General features: G+C 47.9%; 31 non-coding genes across 31 annotated transcripts; all 31 read left to right on the top strand.

Annotated features, from left to right (window-relative positions):
* The first annotated feature begins 205 nt into the window (after positions 1 to 205).
* Positions 206 to 278, top strand: TRNAV-UAC (transfer RNA valine (anticodon UAC)). The gene has a single exon. It is a non-coding gene; the product is annotated as a tRNA-Val (tRNA).
* Positions 279 to 415: 137 nt separating this feature from the next.
* On the top strand, positions 416 to 488 carry TRNAV-AAC (transfer RNA valine (anticodon AAC)). The gene has a single exon. It is a non-coding gene; the product is annotated as a tRNA-Val (tRNA).
* Positions 489 to 3482: 2994 nt separating this feature from the next.
* TRNAV-UAC (transfer RNA valine (anticodon UAC)) lies at positions 3483 to 3555 on the top strand. Its single transcript has one exon. It is a non-coding gene; the product is annotated as a tRNA-Val (tRNA).
* Positions 3556 to 3692: 137 nt separating this feature from the next.
* On the top strand, positions 3693 to 3765 carry TRNAV-AAC (transfer RNA valine (anticodon AAC)). Its single transcript has one exon. It is a non-coding gene; the product is annotated as a tRNA-Val (tRNA).
* A 2992-nt stretch (positions 3766 to 6757) lies between these two features.
* Positions 6758 to 6830, top strand: TRNAV-CAC (transfer RNA valine (anticodon CAC)). Its single transcript has one exon. It is a non-coding gene; the product is annotated as a tRNA-Val (tRNA).
* A 91-nt stretch (positions 6831 to 6921) lies between these two features.
* Positions 6922 to 6994, top strand: TRNAV-UAC (transfer RNA valine (anticodon UAC)). The gene has a single exon. It is a non-coding gene; the product is annotated as a tRNA-Val (tRNA).
* Positions 6995 to 7448: 454 nt separating this feature from the next.
* TRNAV-UAC (transfer RNA valine (anticodon UAC)) lies at positions 7449 to 7521 on the top strand. The gene has a single exon. It is a non-coding gene; the product is annotated as a tRNA-Val (tRNA).
* Positions 7522 to 7658: 137 nt separating this feature from the next.
* On the top strand, positions 7659 to 7731 carry TRNAV-AAC (transfer RNA valine (anticodon AAC)). The gene has a single exon. It is a non-coding gene; the product is annotated as a tRNA-Val (tRNA).
* A 2992-nt stretch (positions 7732 to 10723) lies between these two features.
* On the top strand, positions 10724 to 10796 carry TRNAV-CAC (transfer RNA valine (anticodon CAC)). Its single transcript has one exon. It is a non-coding gene; the product is annotated as a tRNA-Val (tRNA).
* Positions 10797 to 10887: 91 nt separating this feature from the next.
* Positions 10888 to 10960, top strand: TRNAV-UAC (transfer RNA valine (anticodon UAC)). The gene has a single exon. It is a non-coding gene; the product is annotated as a tRNA-Val (tRNA).
* Positions 10961 to 11414: 454 nt separating this feature from the next.
* TRNAV-UAC (transfer RNA valine (anticodon UAC)) lies at positions 11415 to 11487 on the top strand. Its single transcript has one exon. It is a non-coding gene; the product is annotated as a tRNA-Val (tRNA).
* A 137-nt stretch (positions 11488 to 11624) lies between these two features.
* TRNAV-AAC (transfer RNA valine (anticodon AAC)) lies at positions 11625 to 11697 on the top strand. The gene has a single exon. It is a non-coding gene; the product is annotated as a tRNA-Val (tRNA).
* Positions 11698 to 12345: 648 nt separating this feature from the next.
* On the top strand, positions 12346 to 12418 carry TRNAV-CAC (transfer RNA valine (anticodon CAC)). Its single transcript has one exon. It is a non-coding gene; the product is annotated as a tRNA-Val (tRNA).
* Positions 12419 to 12509: 91 nt separating this feature from the next.
* On the top strand, positions 12510 to 12582 carry TRNAV-UAC (transfer RNA valine (anticodon UAC)). The gene has a single exon. It is a non-coding gene; the product is annotated as a tRNA-Val (tRNA).
* Positions 12583 to 13036: 454 nt separating this feature from the next.
* Positions 13037 to 13109, top strand: TRNAV-CAC (transfer RNA valine (anticodon CAC)). The gene has a single exon. It is a non-coding gene; the product is annotated as a tRNA-Val (tRNA).
* Positions 13110 to 13200: 91 nt separating this feature from the next.
* TRNAV-UAC (transfer RNA valine (anticodon UAC)) lies at positions 13201 to 13273 on the top strand. Its single transcript has one exon. It is a non-coding gene; the product is annotated as a tRNA-Val (tRNA).
* Positions 13274 to 13727: 454 nt separating this feature from the next.
* Positions 13728 to 13800, top strand: TRNAV-UAC (transfer RNA valine (anticodon UAC)). The gene has a single exon. It is a non-coding gene; the product is annotated as a tRNA-Val (tRNA).
* Positions 13801 to 13937: 137 nt separating this feature from the next.
* On the top strand, positions 13938 to 14010 carry TRNAV-AAC (transfer RNA valine (anticodon AAC)). The gene has a single exon. It is a non-coding gene; the product is annotated as a tRNA-Val (tRNA).
* A 648-nt stretch (positions 14011 to 14658) lies between these two features.
* Positions 14659 to 14731, top strand: TRNAV-CAC (transfer RNA valine (anticodon CAC)). Its single transcript has one exon. It is a non-coding gene; the product is annotated as a tRNA-Val (tRNA).
* Positions 14732 to 14822: 91 nt separating this feature from the next.
* Positions 14823 to 14895, top strand: TRNAV-UAC (transfer RNA valine (anticodon UAC)). The gene has a single exon. It is a non-coding gene; the product is annotated as a tRNA-Val (tRNA).
* Positions 14896 to 15349: 454 nt separating this feature from the next.
* TRNAV-UAC (transfer RNA valine (anticodon UAC)) lies at positions 15350 to 15422 on the top strand. Its single transcript has one exon. It is a non-coding gene; the product is annotated as a tRNA-Val (tRNA).
* A 137-nt stretch (positions 15423 to 15559) lies between these two features.
* Positions 15560 to 15632, top strand: TRNAV-AAC (transfer RNA valine (anticodon AAC)). The gene has a single exon. It is a non-coding gene; the product is annotated as a tRNA-Val (tRNA).
* A 648-nt stretch (positions 15633 to 16280) lies between these two features.
* TRNAV-CAC (transfer RNA valine (anticodon CAC)) lies at positions 16281 to 16353 on the top strand. The gene has a single exon. It is a non-coding gene; the product is annotated as a tRNA-Val (tRNA).
* A 91-nt stretch (positions 16354 to 16444) lies between these two features.
* TRNAV-UAC (transfer RNA valine (anticodon UAC)) lies at positions 16445 to 16517 on the top strand. Its single transcript has one exon. It is a non-coding gene; the product is annotated as a tRNA-Val (tRNA).
* Positions 16518 to 16971: 454 nt separating this feature from the next.
* On the top strand, positions 16972 to 17044 carry TRNAV-UAC (transfer RNA valine (anticodon UAC)). The gene has a single exon. It is a non-coding gene; the product is annotated as a tRNA-Val (tRNA).
* Positions 17045 to 17181: 137 nt separating this feature from the next.
* On the top strand, positions 17182 to 17254 carry TRNAV-AAC (transfer RNA valine (anticodon AAC)). The gene has a single exon. It is a non-coding gene; the product is annotated as a tRNA-Val (tRNA).
* Positions 17255 to 20247: 2993 nt separating this feature from the next.
* On the top strand, positions 20248 to 20320 carry TRNAV-CAC (transfer RNA valine (anticodon CAC)). Its single transcript has one exon. It is a non-coding gene; the product is annotated as a tRNA-Val (tRNA).
* A 618-nt stretch (positions 20321 to 20938) lies between these two features.
* TRNAV-UAC (transfer RNA valine (anticodon UAC)) lies at positions 20939 to 21011 on the top strand. The gene has a single exon. It is a non-coding gene; the product is annotated as a tRNA-Val (tRNA).
* Positions 21012 to 21148: 137 nt separating this feature from the next.
* TRNAV-AAC (transfer RNA valine (anticodon AAC)) lies at positions 21149 to 21221 on the top strand. Its single transcript has one exon. It is a non-coding gene; the product is annotated as a tRNA-Val (tRNA).
* Positions 21222 to 21869: 648 nt separating this feature from the next.
* TRNAV-CAC (transfer RNA valine (anticodon CAC)) lies at positions 21870 to 21942 on the top strand. Its single transcript has one exon. It is a non-coding gene; the product is annotated as a tRNA-Val (tRNA).
* Positions 21943 to 22033: 91 nt separating this feature from the next.
* TRNAV-UAC (transfer RNA valine (anticodon UAC)) lies at positions 22034 to 22106 on the top strand. The gene has a single exon. It is a non-coding gene; the product is annotated as a tRNA-Val (tRNA).
* The last annotated feature ends 204 nt before the right edge of the window (positions 22107 to 22310 follow it).

Genomic DNA, 22310 nt, shown 5'->3' with positions numbered 1-22310 from the left:
GTCTTAAAATCAGAGAAAATTTAAGCTTAACTGTAGAGGGGATGTAAACATTTCACCATAACTATGTCACAGATTTTCCCTGGGGTGTAGCCTACTCAACTGCGAAGTTTCTTAGCACTTTACTGACCCAATCCTGTAGTTTTCTCCTTACTTTCTAGTAACACATATTGTCTGAAAGCATTTGAAAGCATGCTCTGCCGCGTTTGTTTCTGTAGTGTAGTGGTTATCACATTCGCCTTACACGCGAAAGGTCCTCGGTTCGAAACCGAGCAGAAACAACTGTTGTTTTATGAATTGAAAACTACACCTGCATTTCTTGCAAAGGTAGCACACGTTGAGTTGTTTTTGTTTTTTTAAACCATGTTTCCAAAGAAAGAGTACTGTCAGAGAGGTGAGAAAACTGCAGCCAGGTCAAGTTTCTGTAGTGTAGTGGTTATCACGTTTGCCTAACACGCAAAAGATCCCTGGTTCGAAACCAGGCAGAAACAAGTTTTTTGGGTAGATCAATGTTTATTAAGGTTTTTCAGTTTTGTGGGAAGAGGCAGGGGGAAGGGTACAGAAAATCAAAAGAATCAGAGGGGGGGGGGGAATAAGCAGGTACGATTGACACTGTGCAGTGTACAGATACCACGTCGAGAGAACATGAGTACAAAGGAAAATGGTCACAACATTTACATATAGCGGAAAAAACGGCACGGCAGGAACAGGGAGCTCCAGAGCAATAGGACACATGGTTACAAATACTCCTTCTCCGCAAAGACAGAGCACATGAAAAAGGCAGTGCGTAGACACTCCGGCAGTTGTTACCCAAAGGGGGGGAGCCTAGGCGTTGCGCCTACGTGCCAGAAGGAGCAGGGGCGCTGGCGCCGGAGAGCAGGGGGCAACCACGCGCGCCGAGGCAGACTTCTAAACCAGGCAGGCGGGTGCTACTGATGCGGAGACTGCATGCCATGTATGCACGGTGCGGGGATGCTATAGGGTTGGATGACGGGGAAGCGAGACAAGAAAACGTCGACATCCCCTGTGCAACCTCGAGTGAGCTCAGCGCGATAACCTGCACGGACACCCCCAGCACCTAGCCTTGGTGGCATAGCCCTGGACCTGTAGGGAAGGAGGGCAGCAAGGATGTGAGAGGGAAGGGAAGAAGGGAAAAGCGGAAACAGAAAGGACAAAGGAAAAAAAAAAAGGGGGGGGAGCTCGGTAGGGGGCAAAGTGACCACGTTTCGGATGGAGGCAACTCGGAGGCCGCAGCTCAGGAGGGCACGCCGTCAAGCAATGGGCGAATTTGGGGGCTAGCGAGCAGTTGCAACCAGTGAAACCAGATGCGGTTATGTTTTTCAGACCTCTCCGTGGTAGAATAGATCAATTCCTCAAGAACTGGAGTCCGCTCCACCCGTTGGATCCACTCCCGAATTGTAGGGGGGGAAGAATCACCCCAATGCAAGGGGATAAGGGCTTTCGCAGCTGTCAGAAGGTAGCGGACCACTGCATTCTTGTACCACGAAATCGGGTGAAGGAGAAGGAATTCCGGCGAAAAGGGAATGTCCCTGTCGGTGAGGGATCGAACATGGAAGTGAATGGCCGACCAATAGGGAGCTATGCTGGGACAGGACCACCACAGATGAAGCAAAGAGCAGGGAGATGCACCAAACTGCCAGCATTCATCCCTCCTATCGGGACAGAACCGGGCTGTGGTCGACGGGGGCCTATACCACAGGGCCATCAGCTTGTAGGACATCTCCTGGACCCTGTTATTAAGGGAGCAACGGTGAGTGAGCACGCAGATCTTTTCCCACTGTTGCTCGGTGAGAGTGAGTTGCAGTGAGGCCTCCCACTTGCCCTCGTTAGGTGGGGGGGAGGGAAAAACAGCCGAGAGGAGGAGGCCATAGAGGAGCGATACGCCATGAGGTGGGGGCGAGGTCAGGGTGCACAGCGCTTCAAACCTGGTGAGATCCCTAAGGACCTGGTGTTTACGGCCCAGGGAACGAAAGAAATTGCCCAGCTGGGCATAGCGGAAGCGCGCCAGGGACGTGGGAGGGGCCGGGCCCACCAGAGCCTCCAAGGGCTGTAGACCCGATGGGGAGAGGTATGCACGGATGCCTAGCGTCCCCCTGGCGGCCACCTCAGGGAAGACATCGCCTCCCATGCCCGGAGGGAAATCGGGATTGTCGCGTATCGGAGTAAGAGGAGACGGGAGAAAAGAGACAGAGGTGCCCCGCAAAACACTGAGCGTCGCCCGGGTAAGGAACTAATCGACGAGCCCAGCATGCCGCTCTCCACCTCCAGCCACCGCTTCCCACCAGAACCACAGGCCCACTCCACTATCCGCAAGAGATGGCATGCCCGGTAGTATGTACGCGGACACGGCAAAGCCAGACCACCTCTCGACTTGGGCAGGATCAGGACATTATATCGAATGCGGGGGGAGCGGGGGCCCCATATAAAACGGAGAAAGGCAGAGCGGACAGAAGCGAAGAAGGAGGGGGGAAGGTGTATGGGTAGAGTCTGGAACAAGTAGAGGAGTCTGGGCATCACATTAATTTTAATAGTGTTGACCCTACCCAGCCACGTGACAGTGAGCCGGGACCATCTGCGGAAGTCGGACTGTATAGTGGAAAGGAGCGGCAGGAAGTTGTTGGCGTACAGCCGGGAGTGATCGGGGGATATCCACACTCCTAGGTATTTCAATTTAGTATCGCACCATGCGAAGGGGAAAGCCGCGCGCAAGGAGGTACTGACAGCATCTGGCACATTAACACCCAGGAGCTCAGATTTAGACATGTTGACTTTGAAGTTGGAAAGGACACTGTATGTCGCGAGCTCTTGCAGGACAGAGGGCAGGGAGATGCGGGGCTGGGCCAACGTGAAAAGGAGGTCATCAGCATACCCCAATACCTTATGGTGGGACCGCCCCACCTGGAGTACCGAGATGTCCGGGTTCTGGCGTATCGCCTGCAAAAGGGGTTCCAGTGATAAAACAAACAGCATCGGTGAGAGGGGGCAACCCTGTCGGGTCCCAGCAGGAACATGTTTTGTGTAGAGTTCTTTTTCTCATGCATGCTGTACATCATTTAAAAAAAACACCTACTCATTTCACGAAAATCCCATCATTGCACCATGAAATCACTGTGCCGTTCATATCATTTGTTCAGTGTTAGAAATTGCTGAAATTCATAAAGAAAGGAAATTGAAATGATCTGTATGGGATTCTTAGAGTGTTTAAGCTCCCAAGTCAAATTCTTGTAAAGGAGCTAAAAATGAAAACTTCCTAGCAGGGGTCTTAAAATCAGAGAAAATTTAAGCTTAACTGTAGAGGGGATGTAAACATTTCACCATAACTATGTCACAGATTTTCCCTGGGGTGTAGCCTACTCAACTGCGAAGTTTCTTAGCACTTTACTGACCCAATCCTGTAGTTTTCTCCTTACTTTCTAGTAACACATATTGTCTGAAAGCATTTGAAAGCATGCTCTGCCGGGTTTGTTTCTGTAGTGTAGTGGTTATCACATTCGCCTTACACGCGAAAGGTCCTCGGTTCGAAACCGAGCAGAAACAACTGTTGTTTTATGAATTGAAAACTACACCTGCATTTCTTGCAAAGGTAGCACACGTTGAGTTGTTTTTGTTTTTTTAAACCATGTTTCCAAAGAAAGAGTACTGTCAGAGAGGTGAGAAAACTGCAGCCAGGTCAAGTTTCTGTAGTGTAGTGGTTATCACGTTTGCCTAACACGCAAAAGATCCCTGGTTCGAAACCAGGCAGAAACAAGTTTTTTGGGTAGATCAATGTTTATTAAGGTTTTTCAGTTTTGTGGGAAGAGGCAGGGGGAAGGGTACAGAAAATCAAAAGAATCAGAGGGGGTGGGGAATAAGCAGGTACGATTGACACTGTGCAGTGTACAGATACCACGTCGAGAGAACATGAGTACAAAGGAAAATGGTCACAACATTTACATATAGCGGAAAAAACGGCACGGCAGGAACAGGGAGCTCCAGAGCAATAGGACACATGGTTACAAATACTCCTTCTCCGCAAAGACAGAGCACATGAAAAAGGCAGTGCGTAGACACTCCGGCAGTTGTTACCCAAAGGGGGGGAGCCTAGGCGTTGCGCCTACGTGCCAGAAGGAGCAGGGGCGCTGGCGCCGGAGAGCAGGGGGCAACCACGCGCGCCGAGGCAGACTTCTAAACCAGGCAGGCGGGTGATACTGATGCGGAGACTGCATGCCATGTATGCACGGTGCGGGGATGCTATAGGGTTGGATGACGGGGAAGCGAGACAAGAAAACGTCGACATCCCCTGTGCAACCTCGAGTGAGCTCAGCGCGATAACCTGCACGGACACCCCCAGCACCTAGCCTTGGTGGCATAGCCCTGGACCTGTAGGGAAGGAGGGCAGCAAGGATGTGAGAGGGAAGGGAAGAAGGGAAAAGCGGAAACAGAAAGGACAAAGGAAAAAAAAAAAGGGGGGGGAGCTCGGTAGGGGGCAAAGTGACCACGTTTCGGATGGAGGCAACTCGGAGGCCGCAGCTCAGGAGGGCACGCCGTCAAGCAATGGGCGAATTTGGGGGCTAGCGAGCAGTTGCAACCAGTGAAACCAGATGCGGTTATGTTTTTCAGACCTCTCCGTGGTAGAATAGATCAATTCCTCAAGAACTGGAGTCCGCTCCACCCGTTGGATCCACTCCCGAATCGTAGGGGGGGAAGAATCACCCCAATGCAAGGGGATAAGGGCTTTCGCAGCTGTCAGAAGGTAGCGGACCACTGCATTCTTGTACCACGAAATCGGGTGAAGGAGAAGGAATTCCGGCGAAAAGGGAATGTCCCTGTCGGTGAGGGATCGAACATGGAAGTGAATGGCCGACCAATAGGGAGCTATGCTGGGACAGGACCACCACAGATGAAGCAAAGAGCAGGGAGATGCACCAAACTGCCAGCATTCATCCCTCCTATCGGGACAGAACCGGGCTGTGGTCGACGGGGGCCTATACCACAGGGCCATCAGCTTGTAGGACATCTCCTGGACCCTGTTATTAAGGGAGCAACGGTGAGTGAGCACGCAGATCTTTTCCCACTGTTGCTCGGTGAGAGTGAGTTGCAGTGAGGCCTCCCACTTGCCCTCGTTAGGTGGGGGGAGGGAAAAACAGCCGAGAGGAGGAGGCCATAGAGGAGCGATACGCCATGAGGTGGGGGCGAGGTCAGGGTGCACAGCGCTTCAAACCTGGTGAGATCCCTAAGGACCTGGTGTTTACGGCCCAGGGAACGAAAGAAATTGCCCAGCTGGGCATAGCGGAAGCGCGCCAGGGACGTGGGAGGGGCCGGGCCCACCAGAGCCTCCAAGGGCTGTAGACCCGATGGGGAGAGGTATGCACGGATGCCTAGCGTCCCCCTGGCGGCCACCTCAGGGAAGACATCGCCTCCCATGCCCGGAGGGAAATCGGGATTGTCGCGTATCGGAGTAAGAGGAGACGGGAGAAAAGAGACAGAGGTGCCCCGCAAAACACTGAGCGTCGCCCGGGTAAGGAACTAATCGACGAGCCCAGCATGCCGCTCTCCACCTCCAGCCACCGCTTCCCACCAGAACCACAGGCCCACTCCACTATCCGCAAGAGATGGCATGCCCGGTAGTATGTACGCGGACACGGCAAAGCCAGACCACCTCTCGACTTGGGCAGGATCAGGACATTATATCGAATGCGGGGGGAGCGGGGGCCCCATATAAAACGGAGAAAGGCAGAGCGGACAGAAGCGAAGAAGGAGGGGGGAAGGTGTATGGGTAGAGTCTGGAACAAGTAGAGGAGTCTGGGCATCACATTAATTTTAATAGTGTTGACCCTACCCAGCCACGTGACAGTGAGCCGGGACCATCTGCGGAAGTCGGACTGTATAGTGGAAAGGAGCGGCAGGAAGTTGTTGGCGTACAGCCGGGAGTGATCGGGGGATATCCACACTCCTAGGTATTTCAATTTAGTATCGCACCATGCGAAGGGGAAAGCCGCGCGCAAGGAGGTACTGACAGCATCTGGCACATTAACACCCAGGAGCTCAGATTTAGACATGTTGACTTTGAAGTTGGAAAGGACACTGTATGTCGCGAGCTCTTGCAGGACAGAGGGCAGGGAGATGCGGGGCTGGGCCAACGTGAAAAGGAGGTCATCAGCATACCCCAATACCTTATGGTGGGACCGCCCCACCTGGAGTACCGAGATGTCCGGGTTCTGGCGTATCGCCTGCAAAAGGGGTTCCAGTGATAAAACAAACAGCATCGGTGAGAGGGGGCAACCCTGTCGGGTACCAGCAGGAACATGTTTTGTGTAGAGTTCTTTTTCTCATGCATGCTGTACATCATTTAAAAAAAACACCTACTCATTTCACGAAAATCCCATCATTGCACCATGAAATCACTGTGCCGTTCATATCATTTGTTCAGTGTTAGAAATTTCTGAAATTCATAAAGAAAGGAAATTGAAATGATCTGTATGGGATTCTTAGAGGGTTTAAGCTCCCAAGTCAAATTCTTGTAAAGGAGCTAAAAATGAAAACTTCTTAGCAGGGTTCTTAAAATCAGAGAAAATTTAAGCTTAACTGTAGAGGGGATGTAAACATTTCACCATAACTATGTCACAGATTTTCCCTGGGGTGTAGCCTACTCAACTGTGAAGTTTCTTAGCACTTTGCTGACCCAATCCTGTAGTTTTCTCCTTACTTTCTATTAACAAATATTGTCTGAAAGCGCTTGAACGTGTCGTCTGCCAGGTTTGTTTCTGTAGTGTAGTGGTTATCACATTTGCCTCACACGCGAAAGGTCCTCGGTTCGAAACCGAGCAGAAACAGCTTATTGTTTTATGAATTTAAAACTACACCTACATTTCTTTCCAAAGAAAGAGTACTGTCAGAGAGGTGACAAGACCACTGCTATCCCAAGTTTCTGTAGTGTAGTGGTTATCACGTTTGCTTTACACGCAAAAGGTCTCTGGTTCGAAACCAGGCAAGAGCATGTTTTGTATAGAGTTCATTTTGTTATGCATGCTGTACATCATTTAAAAAAAACACCTACTCATTTCACGAAAATCCCATCATTGCACCATGAAATCACTGTGCCGTTCATATCATTTGTTCAGTGTTAGAAATTGCTGAAATTCATAAAGAAAGGAAATTGAAATGATCTGTATGGGATTCTTAGAGTGTTTAAGCTCCCAAGTCAAATTCTTGTAAAGGAGCTAAAAATGAAAACTTCCTAGCAGGGGTCTTAAAATCAGAGAAAATTTAAGCTTAACTGTAGAGGGGATGTAAACATTTCACCATAACTATGTCACAGATTTTCCCTGGGGTGTAGCCTACTCAACTGCGAAGTTTCTTAGCACTTTACTGACCCAATCCTGTAGTTTTCTCCTTACTTTCTAGTAACACATATTGTCTGAAAGCATTTGAAAGCATGCTCTGCCGGGTTTGTTTCTGTAGTGTAGTGGTTATCACATTCGCCTTACACGCGAAAGGTCCTCGGTTCGAAACCGAGCAGAAACAACTGTTGTTTTATGAATTGAAAACTACACCTGCATTTCTTGCAAAGGTAGCACACGTTGAGTTGTTTTTGTTTTTTTAAACCATGTTTCCAAAGAAAGAGTACTGTCAGAGAGGTGAGAAAACTGCAGCCAGGTCAAGTTTCTGTAGTGTAGTGGTTATCACGTTTGCCTAACACGCAAAAGATCCCTGGTTCGAAACCAGGCAGAAACAAGTTTTTTGGGTAGATCAATGTTTATTAAGGTTTTTCAGTTTTGTGGGAAGAGGCAGGGGGAAGGGTACAGAAAATCAAAAGAATCAGAGGGGGTGGGGAATAAGCAGGTACGATTGACACTGTGCAGTGTACAGATACCACGTCGAGAGAACATGAGTACAAAGGAAAATGGTCACAACATTTACATATAGCGGAAAAAACGGCACGGCAGGAACAGGGAGCTCCAGAGCAATAGGACACATGGTTACAAATACTCCTTCTCCGCAAAGACAGAGCACATGAAAAAGGCAGTGCGTAGACACTCCGGCAGTTGTTACCCAAAGGGGGGGAGCCTAGGCGTTGCGCCTACGTGCCAGAAGGAGCAGGGGCGCTGGCGCCGGAGAGCAGGGGGCAACCACGCGCGCCGAGGCAGACTTCTAAACCAGGCAGGCGGGTGATACTGATGCGGAGACTGCATGCCATGTATGCACGGTGCGGGGATGCTATAGGGTTGGATGACGGGGAAGCGAGACAAGAAAACGTCGACATCCCCTGTGCAACCTCGAGTGAGCTCAGCGCGATAACCTGCACGGACACCCCCAGCACCTAGCCTTGGTGGCATAGCCCTGGACCTGTAGGGAAGGAGGGCAGCAAGGATGTGAGAGGGAAGGGAAGAAGGGAAAAGCGGAAACAGAAAGGACAAAGGAAAAAAAAAAAGGGGGGGGAGCTCGGTAGGGGGCAAAGTGACCACGTTTCGGATGGAGGCAACTCGGAGGCCGCAGCTCAGGAGGGCACGCCGTCAAGCAATGGGCGAATTTGGGGGCTAGCGAGCAGTTGCAACCAGTGAAACCAGATGCGGTTATGTTTTTCAGACCTCTCCGTGGTAGAATAGATCAATTCCTCAAGAACTGGAGTCCGCTCCACCCGTTGGATCCACTCCCGAATCGTAGGGGGGGAAGAATCACCCCAATGCAAGGGGATAAGGGCTTTCGCAGCTGTCAGAAGGTAGCGGACCACTGCATTCTTGTACCACGAAATCGGGTGAAGGAGAAGGAATTCCGGCGAAAAGGGAATGTCCCTGTCGGTGAGGGATCGAACATGGAAGTGAATGGCCGACCAATAGGGAGCTATGCTGGGACAGGACCACCACAGATGAAGCAAAGAGCAGGGAGATGCACCAAACTGCCAGCATTCATCCCTCCTATCGGGACAGAACCGGGCTGTGGTCGACGGGGGCCTATACCACAGGGCCATCAGCTTGTAGGACATCTCCTGGACCCTGTTATTAAGGGAGCAACGGTGAGTGAGCACGCAGATCTTTTCCCACTGTTGCTCGGTGAGAGTGAGTTGCAGTGAGGCCTCCCACTTGCCCTCGTTAGGTGGGGGGAGGGAAAAACAGCCGAGAGGAGGAGGCCATAGAGGAGCGATACGCCATGAGGTGGGGGCGAGGTCAGGGTGCACAGCGCTTCAAACCTGGTGAGATCCCTAAGGACCTGGTGTTTACGGCCCAGGGAACGAAAGAAATTGCCCAGCTGGGCATAGCGGAAGCGCGCCAGGGACGTGGGAGGGGCCGGGCCCACCAGAGCCTCCAAGGGCTGTAGACCCGATGGGGAGAGGTATGCACGGATGCCTAGCGTCCCCCTGGCGGCCACCTCAGGGAAGACATCGCCTCCCATGCCCGGAGGGAAATCGGGATTGTCGCGTATCGGAGTAAGAGGAGACGGGAGAAAAGAGACAGAGGTGCCCCGCAAAACACTGAGCGTCGCCCGGGTAAGGAACTAATCGACGAGCCCAGCATGCCGCTCTCCACCTCCAGCCACCGCTTCCCACCAGAACCACAGGCCCACTCCACTATCCGCAAGAGATGGCATGCCCGGTAGTATGTACGCGGACACGGCAAAGCCAGACCACCTCTCGACTTGGGCAGGATCAGGACATTATATCGAATGCGGGGGGAGCGGGGGCCCCATATAAAACGGAGAAAGGCAGAGCGGACAGAAGCGAAGAAGGAGGGGGGAAGGTGTATGGGTAGAGTCTGGAACAAGTAGAGGAGTCTGGGCATCACATTAATTTTAATAGTGTTGACCCTACCCAGCCACGTGACAGTGAGCCGGGACCATCTGCGGAAGTCGGACTGTATAGTGGAAAGGAGCGGCAGGAAGTTGTTGGCGTACAGCCGGGAGTGATCGGGGGATATCCACACTCCTAGGTATTTCAATTTAGTATCGCACCATGCGAAGGGGAAAGCCGCGCGCAAGGAGGTACTGACAGCATCTGGCACATTAACACCCAGGAGCTCAGATTTAGACATGTTGACTTTGAAGTTGGAAAGGACACTGTATGTCGCGAGCTCTTGCAGGACAGAGGGCAGGGAGATGCGGGGCTGGGCCAACGTGAAAAGGAGGTCATCAGCATACCCCAATACCTTATGGTGGGACCGCCCCACCTGGAGTACCGAGATGTCCGGGTTCTGGCGTATCGCCTGCAAAAGGGGTTCCAGTGATAAAACAAACAGCATCGGTGAGAGGGGGCAACCCTGTCGGGTCCCAGCAGGAACATGTTTTGTGTAGAGTTCTTTTTCTCATGCATGCTGTACATCATTTAAAAAAAACACCTACTCATTTCACGAAAATCCCATCATTGCACCATGAAATCACTGTGCCGTTCATATCATTTGTTCAGTGTTAGAAATTGCTGAAATTCATAAAGAAAGGAAATTGAAATGATCTGTATGGGATTCTTAGAGGGTTTAAGCTCCCAAGTCAAATTCTTGTAAAGGAGCTAAAAATGAAAACTTCCTAGCAGGGTTCTTAAAATCAGAGAAAATTTAAGCTTAACTGTAGAGGGGATGTAAACATTTCACCATAACTATGTCACAGATTTTCCCTGGGGTGTAGCCTACTCAACTGTGAAGTTTCTTAGCACTTTGCTGACCCAATCCTGTAGTTTTCTCCTTACTTTCTATTAACAAATATTGTCTGAAAGCGCTTGAACGTGCCGTCTGCCAGGTTTGTTTCTGTAGTGTAGTGGTTATCACATTCGCCTCACACGCGAAAGGTTCTCGGTTCGAAACCGAGCAGAAACAGCTTATTGTTTTATGAATTTAAAACTACACCTACATTTCTTTCCAAAGAAAGAGTACTGTCAGAGAGGTGAGAAAACTGTAGCCAGGTCAAGTTTCTGTAGTGTAGTGGTTATCACGTTTGCCTTACACGCAAAAGGGCTCTGGTTCGAAACCAGGCAAGAGCATGTTTTGTATAGAGTTCATTTTGTTATGCATGCTGTACATCATTTAAAAAAAACACCTACTCATTTCACGAAAATCCCATCATTGCACCATGAAATCACTGTGCCGTTCATATCATTTGTTCAGTGTTAGAAATTGCTGAAATTCATAAAGAAAGGAAATTGAAATGATCTGTATGGGATTCTTAGAGTGTTTAAGCTCCCAAGTCAAATTCTTGTAAAGGAGCTAAAAATGAAAACTTCCTAGCAGGGGTCTTAAAATCAGAGAAAATTTAAGCTTAACTGTAGAGGGGATGTAAACATTTCACCATAACTATGTCACAGATTTTCCCTGGGGTGTAGCCTACTCAACTGCGAAGTTTCTTAGCACTTTACTGACCCAATCCTGTAGTTTTCTCCTTACTTTCTAGTAACACATATTGTCTGAAAGCATTTGAAAGCATGCTCTGCCAGGTTTGTTTCTGTAGTGTAGTGGTTATCACGTTCGCCTTACACGCGAAAGGTCCTCGGTTCGAAACCGAGCAGAAACAACTGTTGTTTTATGAATTGAAAACTACACCTGCATTTCTTGCAAAGGTAGCACACGTTGAGTTGTTTTTGTTTTTTTAAACCATGTTTCCAAAGAAAGAGTACTGTCAGAGAGGTGAGAAAACCGTAGCCAGGTCAAGTTTCTGTAGTGTAGTGGTTATCACGTTTGCCTAACACGCAAAAGATCCCTGGTTCGAAACCAGGCAGAAACATGTTTTTTGGGTAAATCAATGTTTAGTAAGGTTTTTCAGTTTTGTGGGAAGAGGCAGGGGGAAGGGTACAGAAAATCAAAAGAATCAGAGGGGGGGGGGAATAAGCAGGTACGATTGACACTGTGCAGTGTACAGATACCACGTCGAGAGAACATGAGTACAAAGGAAAATGGTCACAACATTTACATATAGCGGAAAAAACGGCACGGCAGGAACAGGGAGCTCCAGAGCAATAGGACACATGGTTACAAATACTCCTTCTCCGCAAAGACAGAGCACATGAAAAAGGCAGTGCGTAGACACTCCGGCAGTTGTTACCCAAAGGGGGGGAGCCTAGGCGTTGCGCCTACGTGCCAGAAGGAGCAGGGGCGCTGGCGCCGGAGAGCAGGGGGCAACCACGCGCGCCGAGGCAGACTTCTAAACCAGGCAGGCGGGTGCTACTGATGCGGAGACTGCATGCCATGTAAGCTTAACTGTAGAGGGGATGTAAACATTTCACCATAACTATGTCACAGATTTTCCCTGTGGTGTAGCCTACTCAACTGTGAAGTTTCTTAGCACTTTGCTGACCCAATCCTGTAGTTTTCTCCTTACTTTCTATTAACAAATATTTTCTGAAAGCGCTTGAACGTGTCATCTGCTAGGTTTGTGTCTGTAGTGTAGTGGTTATCACATTCGCCTCACACGCGAAAGGTTCTCGGTTCGAAACCGAGCAGAAACAGCTTATTGTTTTATGAATTTAAAACTACACCTACATTTCTTTCCAAAGAAAGAGTACTGTCAGAGAGGTGACAAGACCGCTGCTACCTCAAGTTTCTGTAGTGTAGTGGTTATCACGTTTGCCTTACATGCAAAAGGTCTCTGGTTCGAAACCAGGCAAGAGCATGTTTTGTATAGAGTTCATTTTGGTATGCATGCTGTACATCATTTAAAAAAAACACCTACTCATTTCACGAAAATCCCATCATTGCACCATGAAATCACTGTGCCGTTCATATCATTTGTTCAGTGTTAGAAATTGCTGAAATTCATAAAGAAAGGAAATTGAAATGATCTGTATGGGATTCTTAGAGTGTTTAAGCTCCCAAGTCAAATTCTTGTAAAGGAGCTAAAAATGAAAACTTCCTAGCAGGGGTCTTAAAATCAGAGAAAATTTAAGCTTAACTGTAGAGGGGATGTAAACATTTCACCATAACTATGTCACAGATTTTCCCTGGGGTGTAGCCTACTCAACTGTGAAGTTTCTTAGCACTTTGCTGACCCAATCCTGTAGTTTTCTCCTTACTTTCTATTAACAAATATTGTCTGAAAGCGCTTGAACGTGCCGTCTGCCAGGTTTGTTTCTGTAGTGTAGTGGTTATCACATTCGCCTCACACGCGAAAGGTTCTCGGTTCGAAACCGAGCAGAAACAGCTTATTGTTTTATGAATTTAAAACTACACCTACATTTCTTTCCAAAGAAAGAGTACTGTCAGAGAGGTGAGAAAACTGTAGCCAGGTCAAGTTTCTGTAGTGTAGTGGTTATCACGTTTGCCTTACACGCAAAAGGGCTCTGGTTCGAAACCAGGCAAGAGCATGTTTTGTATAGAGTTCATTTTGTTATGCATGCTGTACATCATTTAAAAAAAACACCTACTCATTTCACGAAAATCCCATCATTGCACCATGAAATCACTGTGCCGTTCATATCATTTGTTCAGTGTTAGAAATTGCTGAAATTCATAAAGAAAGGAAATTGAAATGATCTGTATGGGATTCTTAGAGTGTTTAAGCTCCCAAGTCAAATTCTTGTAAAGGAGCTAAAAATGAAAACTTCCTAGCAGGGGTCTTAAAATCAGAGAAAATTTAAGCTTAACTGTAGAGGGGATGTAAACATTTCACCATAACTATGTCACAGATTTTCCCTGGGGTGTAGCCTACTCAACTGCGAAGTTTCTTAGCACTTTACTGACCCAATCCTGTAGTTTTCTCCTTACTTTCTAGTAACACATATTGTCTGAAAGCATTTGAAAGCATGCTCTGCCAGGTTTGTTTCTGTAGTGTAGTGGTTATCACGTTCGCCTTACACGCGAAAGGTCCTCGGTTCGAAACCGAGCAGAAACAACTGTTGTTTTATGAATTGAAAACTACACCTGCATTTCTTGCAAAGGTAGCACACGTTGAGTTGTTTTTGTTTTTTTAAACCATGTTTCCAAAGAAAGAGTACTGTCAGAGAGGTGAGAAAACCGTAGCCAGGTCAAGTTTCTGTAGTGTAGTGGTTATCACGTTTGCCTAACACGCAAAAGATCCCTGGTTCGAAACCAGGCAGAAACATGTTTTTTGGGTAAATCAATGTTTAGTAAGGTTTTTCAGTTTTGTGGGAAGAGGCAGGGGGAAGGGTACAGAAAATCAAAAGAATCAGAGGGGGGGGGGAATAAGCAGGTACGATTGACACTGTGCAGTGTACAGATACCACGTCGAGAGAACATGAGTACAAAGGAAAATGGTCACAACATTTACATATAGCGGAAAAAACGGCACGGCAGGAACAGGGAGCTCCAGAGCAATAGGACACATGGTTACAAATACTCCTTCTCCGCAAAGACAGAGCACATGAAAAAGGCAGTGCGTAGACACTCCGGCAGTTGTTACCCAAAGGGGGGGAGCCTAGGCGTTGCGCCTACGTGCCAGAAGGAGCAGGGGCGCTGGCGCCGGAGAGCAGGGGGCAACCACGCGCGCCGAGGCAGACTTCTAAACCAGGCAGGCGGGTGCTACTGATGCGGAGACTGCATGCCATGTAAGCTTAACTGTAGAGGGGATGTAAACATTTCACCATAACTATGTCACAGATTTTCCCTGTGGTGTAGCCTACTCAACTGTGAAGTTTCTTAGCACTTTGCTGACCCAATCCTGTAGTTTTCTCCTTACTTTCTATTAACAAATATTTTCTGAAAGCGCTTGAACGTGTCATCTGCTAGGTTTGTGTCTGTAGTGTAGTGGTTATCACATTCGCCTCACACGCGAAAGGTTCTCGGTTCGAAACCGAGCAGAAACAGCTTATTGTTTTATGAATTTAAAACTACACCTACATTTCTTTCCAAAGAAAGAGTACTGTCAGAGAGGTGACAAGACCGCTGCTACCTCAAGTTTCTGTAGTGTAGTGGTTATCACGTTTGCCTTACATGCAAAAGGTCTCTGGTTCGAAACCAGGCAAGAGCATGTTTTGTATAGAGTTCATTTTGTTATGCATGCTGTACATCATTTAAAAAAAACACCTACTCATTTCACGAAAATCCCATCATTGCACCATGAAATCACTGTGCCGTTCATATCATTTGTTCAGTGTTAGAAATTGCTGAAATTCATAAAGAAAGGAAATTGAAATGATCTGTATGGGATTCTTAGAGTGTTTAAGCTCCCAAGTCAAATTCTTGTAAAGGAGCTAAAAATGAAAACTTCCTAGCAGGGGTCTTAAAATCAGAGAAAATTTAAGCTTAACTGTAGAGGGGATGTAAACATTTCACCATAACTATGTCACAGATTTTCCCTGGGGTGTAGCCTACTCAACTGCGAAGTTTCTTAGCACTTTACTGACCCAATCCTGTAGTTTTCTCCTTACTTTCTAGTAACACATATTGTCTGAAAGCATTTGAAAGCATGCTCTGCCAGGTTTGTTTCTGTAGTGTAGTGGTTATCACATTCGCCTTACACGCGAAAGGTCCTCGGTTCGAAACCGAGCAGAAACAACTGTTGTTTTATGAATTGAAAACTACACCTGCATTTCTTGCAAAGGTAGCACACGTTGAGTTGTTTTTGTTTTTTTAAACCATGTTTCCAAAGAAAGAGTACTGTCAGAGAGGTGAGAAAAATGTAGCCAAGTCAAGTGTCTGTAGTGTAGTGGTTATCACGTTTGCCTAACACGCAAAAGATCCCTGGTTCGAAACCAGGCAGAAACATGTTTTTTGGGTAAATCAATGTTTATTAAGGTTTTTCAGTTTTGTGGGAAGAGGCAGGGGGAAGGGTACAGAAAATCAAAAGAATCAGAGGGGGGGGGGAATAAGCAGGTACGATTGACACTGTGCAGTGTACAGATACCACGTCGAGAGAACATGAGTACAAAGGAAAATGGTCACAACATTTACATATAGCGGAAAAAACGGCACGGCAGGAACAGGGAGCTCCAGAGCAATAGGACACATGGTTACAAATACTCCTTCTCCGCAAAGACAGAGCACATGAAAAAGGCAGTGCGTAGACACTCCGGCAGTTGTTACCCAAAGGGGGGGAGCCTAGGCGTTGCGCCTACGTGCCAGAAGGAGCAGGGGCGCTGGCGCCGGAGAGCAGGGGGCAACCACGCGCGCCGAGGCAGACTTCTAAACCAGGCAGGCGGGTGCTACTGATGCGGAGACTGCATGCCATGTAAGCTTAACTGTAGAGGGGATGTAAACATTTCACCATAACTATGTCACAGATTTTCCCTGGGGTGTAGCCTACTCAACTGTGAAGTTTCTTAGCACTTTGCTGACCCAATCCTGTAGTTTTCTCCTTATTTTCTATTAACAAATATTGTCTGAAAGCGCTTGAACGTGTCGTCTGCCAGGTTTGTGTCTGTAGTGTAGTGGTTATCACATTCGCTTCACACGCGAAAGGTTCTCGGTTCGAAACCGAGCAGAAACAGCTTATTGTTTTATGAATTTAAAACTACACCTACATTTCTTTCCAAAGAAAGAGTACTGTCAGAGAGGTGACAAGACCACTGCTACCTCAAGTTTCTGTAGTGTAGTGGTTATCACGTTTGCCTTACATGCAAAAGGTCTCTGGTTCGAAACCAGGCAAGAGCATGTTTTGTATAGAGTTCATTTTGTTATGCATGCTGTACATCATTTAAAAAAAACACCTACTCATTTCACGAAAATCCCATCATTGCACCATGAAATCACTGTGCCGTTCATATCATTTGTTCAGTGTTAGAAATTGCTGAAATTCATAAAGAAAGGAAATTGAAATGATCTGTATGGGATTCTTAGAGTGTTTACGCTCCCAAGTCAAATTCTTGTAAAGGAGCTAAAAATGAAAACTTCCTAGCAGGGGTCTTAAAATCAGAGAAAATTTAAGCTTAACTGTAGAGGGGATGTAAACATTTCACCATAACTATGTCACAGATTTTCCCTGGGGTGTAGCCTACTCAACTGCGAAGTTTCTTAGCACTTTACTGACCCAATCCTGTAGTTTTCTCCTTACTTTCTAGTAACACATATTGTCTGAAAGCATTTGAAAGCATGCTCTGCCAGGTTTGTTTCTGTAGTGTAGTGGTTATCACATTCGCCTTACATGCGAAAGGTCCTCGGTTCCAAACCGAGCAGAAACAACTGTTCTTTTATGAATTGAAAACTACACCTGCATTTCTTGCAAAGGTAGCACACGTTGAGTTGTTTTTGTTTTTTAAAACCATGTTTCCAAAGAAAGAGTACTGTCAGAGAGGTGAGAAAAATGTAGCCAGGTCAAGTTTCTGTAGTGTAGTGGTTATCACGTTTGCCTAACACGCAAAAGATCCCTGGTTCGAAACCAGGCAGAAACATGTTTTTTGGGTAAATCAATGTTTATTAAGGTTTTTCAGTTTTGTGGGAAGAGGCAGGGGGAAGGGTACAGAAAATCAAAAGAATCAGAGGGGGGGGGGAATAAGCAGGTACGATTGACACTGTGCAGTGTACAGATACCACGTCGAGAGAACATGAGTACAAAGGAAAATGGTCACAACATTTACATATAGCGGAAAAAACGGCACGGCAGGAACAGGGAGCTCCAGAGCAATAGGACACATGGTTACAAATACTCCTTCTCCGCAAAGACAGAGCACATGAAAAAGGCAGTGCGTAGACACTCCGGCAGTTGTTACCCAAAGGGGGGGAGCCTAGGCGTTGCGCCTACGTGCCAGAAGGAGCAGGGGCGCTGGCGCCGGAGAGCAGGGGGCAACCACGCGCGCCGAGGCAGACTTCTAAACCAGGCAGGCGGGTGCTACTGATGCGGAGACTGCATGCCATGTATGCACGGTGCGGGGATGCTATAGGGTTGGATGACGGGGAAGCGAGACAAGAAAACGTCGACATCCCCTGTGCAACCTCGAGTGAGCTCAGCGCGATAACCTGCACGGACACCCCCAGCACCTAGCCTTGGTGGCATAGCCCTGGACCTGTAGGGAAGGAGGGCAGCAAGGATGTGAGAGGGAAGGGAAGAAGGGAAAAGCGGAAACAGAAAGGACAAAGGAAAAAAAAAAAGGGGGGGGAGCTCGGTAGGGGGCAAAGTGACCACGTTTCGGATGGAGGCAACTCGGAGGCCGCAGCTCAGGAGGGCACGCCGTCAAGCAATGGGCGAATTTGGGGGCTAGCGAGCAGTTGCAACCAGTGAAACCAGATGCGGTTATGTTTTTCAGACCTCTCCGTGGTAGAATAGATCAATTCCTCAAGAACTGGAGTCCGCTCCACCCGTTGGATCCACTCCCGAATCGTAGGGGGGGAAGAATCACCCCAATGCAAGGGGATAAGGGCTTTCGCAGCTGTCAGAAGGTAGCGGACCACTGCATTCTTGTACCACGAAATCGGGTGAAGGAGAAGGAATTCCGGCGAAAAGGGAATGTCCCTGTCGGTGAGGGATCGAACATGGAAGTGAATGGCCGACCAATAGGGAGCTATGCTGGGACAGGACCACCACAGATGAAGCAAAGAGCAGGGAGATGCACCAAACTGCCAGCATTCATCCCTCCTATCGGGACAGAACCGGGCTGTGGTCGACGGGGGCCTATACCACAGGGCCATCAGCTTGTAGGACATCTCCTGGACCCTGTTATTAAGGGAGCAACGGTGAGTGAGCACGCAGATCTTTTCCCACTGTTGCTCGGTGAGAGTGAGTTGCAGTGAGGCCTCCCACTTGCCCTCGTTAGGTGGGGGGGAGGGAAAAACAGCCGAGAGGAGGAGGCCATAGAGGAGCGATACGCCATGAGGTGGGGGCGAGGTCAGGGTGCACAGCGCTTCAAACCTGGTGAGATCCCTAAGGACCTGGTGTTTACGGCCCAGGGAACGAAAGAAATTGCCCAGCTGGGCATAGCGGAAGCGCGCCAGGGACGTGGGAGGGGCCGGGCCCACCAGAGCCTCCAAGGGCTGTAGACCCGATGGGGAGAGGTATGCACGGATGCCTAGCGTCCCCCTGGCGGCCACCTCAGGGAAGACATCGCCTCCCATGCCCGGAGGGAAATCGGGATTGTCGCGTATCGGAGTAAGAGGAGACGGGAGAAAAGAGACAGAGGTGCCCCGCAAAACACTGAGCGTCGCCCGGGTAAGGAACTAATCGACGAGCCCAGCATGCCGCTCTCCACCTCCAGCCACCGCTTCCCACCAGAACCACAGGCCCACTCCACTATCCGCAAGAGATGGCATGCCCGGTAGTATGTACGCGGACACGGCAAAGCCAGACCACCTCTCGACTTGGGCAGGATCAGGACATTATATCGAATGCGGGGGGAGCGGGGGCCCCATATAAAACGGAGAAAGGCAGAGCGGACAGAAGCGAAGAAGGAGGGGGGAAGGTGTATGGGTAGAGTCTGGAACAAGTAGAGGAGTCTGGGCATCACATTAATTTTAATAGTGTTGACCCTACCCAGCCACGTGACAGTGAGCCGGGACCATCTGCGGAAGTCGGACTGTATAGTGGAAAGGAGCGGCAGGAAGTTGTTGGCGTACAGCCGGGAGTGATCGGGGGATATCCACACTCCTAGGTATTTCAATTTAGTATCGCACCATGCGAAGGGGAAAGCCGCGCGCAAGGAGGTACTGACAGCATCTGGCACATTAACACCCAGGAGCTCAGATTTAGACATGTTGACTTTGAAGTTGGAAAGGACACTGTATGTCGCGAGCTCTTGCAGGACAGAGGGCAGGGAGATGCGGGGCTGGGCCAACGTGAAAAGGAGGTCATCAGCATACCCCAATACCTTATGGTGGGACCGCCCCACCTGGAGTACCGAGATGTCCGGGTTCTGGCGTATCGCCTGCAAAAGGGGTTCCAGTGATAAAACAAACAGCATCGGTGAGAGGGGGCAACCCTGTCGGGTCCCAGCAGGAACATGTTTTGTGTAGAGTTCTTTTTCTCATGCATGCTGTACATCATTTAAAAAAAACACCTACTCATTTCACGAAAATCCCATCATTGCACCATGAAATCACTGTGCCGTTCATATCATTTGTTCAGTGTTAGAAATTGCTGAAATTCATAAAGAAAGGAAATTGAAATGATCTGTATGGGATTCTTAGAGGGTTTAAGCTCCCAAGTCAAATTCTTGTAAAGGAGCTAAAAATGAAAACTTCTTAGCAGGGTTCTTAAAATCAGAGAAAATTTAAGCTTAACTGTAGAGGGGATGTAAACATTTCACCATAACTATGTCACAGATTTTCCCTGGGGTGTAGCCTACTCAACTGTGAAGTTTCTTAGCACTTTGCTGACCCAATCCTGTAGTTTTCTCCTTACTTTCTATTAACAAATATTGTCTGAAAGCGCTTGAACGTGTCGTCTGCCAGGTTTGTTTCTGTAGTGTAGTGGTTATCACATTCGCCTCACACGCGAAAGGTTCTCGGTTCGAAACCGAGCAGAAACAGCTTATTGTTTTATGAATTTAAAACTACACCTACATTTCTTTCCAAAGAAAGAGTACTGTCAGAGAGGTGAGAAAACTGTTGCCAGGTCAAGTTTCTGTAGTGTAGTGGTTATCACGTTTGCATTACACGCAAAAGGGCTCTGGTTCGAAACCAGGCAAGAGCATGTTTTGTATAGAGTTCATTTTGTTATGCATGCTGTACATCATTTAAAAAAAACACCTACTCATTTCACGAAAATCCCATCATTGCACCATGAAATCACTGTGCCGTTCATATCATTTGTTCAGTGTTAGAAATTGCTGAAATTCATAAAGAAAGGAAATTGAAATGATCTGTATGGGATTCTTAGAGTGTTTAAGCTCCCAAGTCAAATTCTTGTAAAGGAGCTAAAAATGAAAACTTCCTAGCAGGGGTCTTAAAATCAGAGAAAATTTAAGCTTAACTGTAGAGGGGATGTAAACATTTCACCATAACTATGTCACAGATTTTCCCTGGGGTGTAGCCTACTCAACTGCGAAGTTTCTTAGCACTTTACTGACCCAATCCTGTAGTTTTCTCCTTACTTTCTAGTAACACATATTGTCTGAAAGCATTTGAAAGCATGCTCTGCCAGGTTTGTTTCTGTAGTGTAGTGGTTATCACGTTCGCCTTACACGCGAAAGGTCCTCGGTTCGAAACCGAGCAGAAACAACTGTTGTTTTATGAATTGAAAACTACACCTGCATTTCTTGCAAAGGTAGCACACGTTGAGTTGTTTTTGTTTTTTTAAACCATGTTTCCAAAGAAAGAGTACTGTCAGAGAGGTGAGAAAACCATAGCCAGGTCAAGTTTCTGTAGTGTAGTGGTTATCACGTTTGCCTAACACGCAAAAGATCCCTGGTTCGACACCAGGCAGAAACATGTTTTTTGGGTAAATCAATGTTTATTAAGGTTTTTCAGTTTTGTGGGAAGAGGCAGGGGGAAGGGTACAGAAAATCAAAAGAATCAGAGGGGGGGGGGAATAAGCAGGTACGATTGACACTGTGCAGTGTACAGATACCACGTCGAGAGAACATGAGTACAAAGGAAAATGGTCACAACATTTACATATAGCGGAAAAAACGGCACGGCAGGAACAGGGAGCTCCAGAGCAATAGGACACATGGTTACAAATACTCCTTCTCCGCAAAGACAGAGCACATGAAAAAGGCAGTGCGTAGACACTCCGGCAGTTGTTACCCAAAGGGGGGGAGCCTAGGCGTTGCGCCTACGTGCCAGAAGGAGCAGGGGCGCTGGCGCCGGAGAGCAGGGGGCAACCACGCGCGCCGAGGCAGACTTCTAAACCAGGCAGGCGGGTGCTACTGATGCGGAGACTGCATGCCATGTAAGCTTAACTGTAGAGGGGATGTAAACATTTCACCATAACTATGTCACAGATTTTCCCTGGGGTGTAGCCTACTCAACTGTGAAGTTTCTTAGCACTTTGCTGACCCAATCCTGTAGTTTTCTCCTTACTTTCTATTAACAAATATTTTCTGAAAGCGCTTGAACGTGTCATCTGCTAGGTTTGTGTCTGTAGTGTAGTGGTTATCACATTCGCCTCACACGCGAAAGGTTCTCGGTTCGAAACCGAGCAGAAACAGCTTATTGTTTTATGAATTTAAAACTACACCTACATTTCTTTCCAAAGAAAGAGTACTGTCAGAGAGGTGACAAGAGCGCTGCTACCTCAAGTTTCTGTAGTGTAGTGGTTATCACGTTTGCCTTACATGCAAAAGGTCTCTGGTTCGAAACCAGGCAAGAGCATGTTTTGTATAGAGTTCATTTTGGTATGCATGCTGTACATCATTTAAAAAAAACACCTACTCATTTCACGAAAATCCCATCATTGCACCATGAAATCACTGTGCCGTTCATATCATTTGTTCAGTGTTAGAAATTGCTGAAATTCATAAAGAAAGGAAATTGAAATGATCTGTATGGGATTCTTAGAGTGTTTAAGCTCCCAAG

This window comes from Sceloporus occidentalis, unplaced genomic scaffold (assembly GCF_023333645.1).
Source record: "Sceloporus occidentalis isolate IW3139 unplaced genomic scaffold, rSceOcc1.0.p SCAF_322, whole genome shotgun sequence".
Taxonomy (NCBI): Eukaryota; Metazoa; Chordata; class Lepidosauria; order Squamata; family Phrynosomatidae; genus Sceloporus; species Sceloporus occidentalis.
This window is presented reverse-complemented; position numbering and strand designations above follow the sequence as displayed.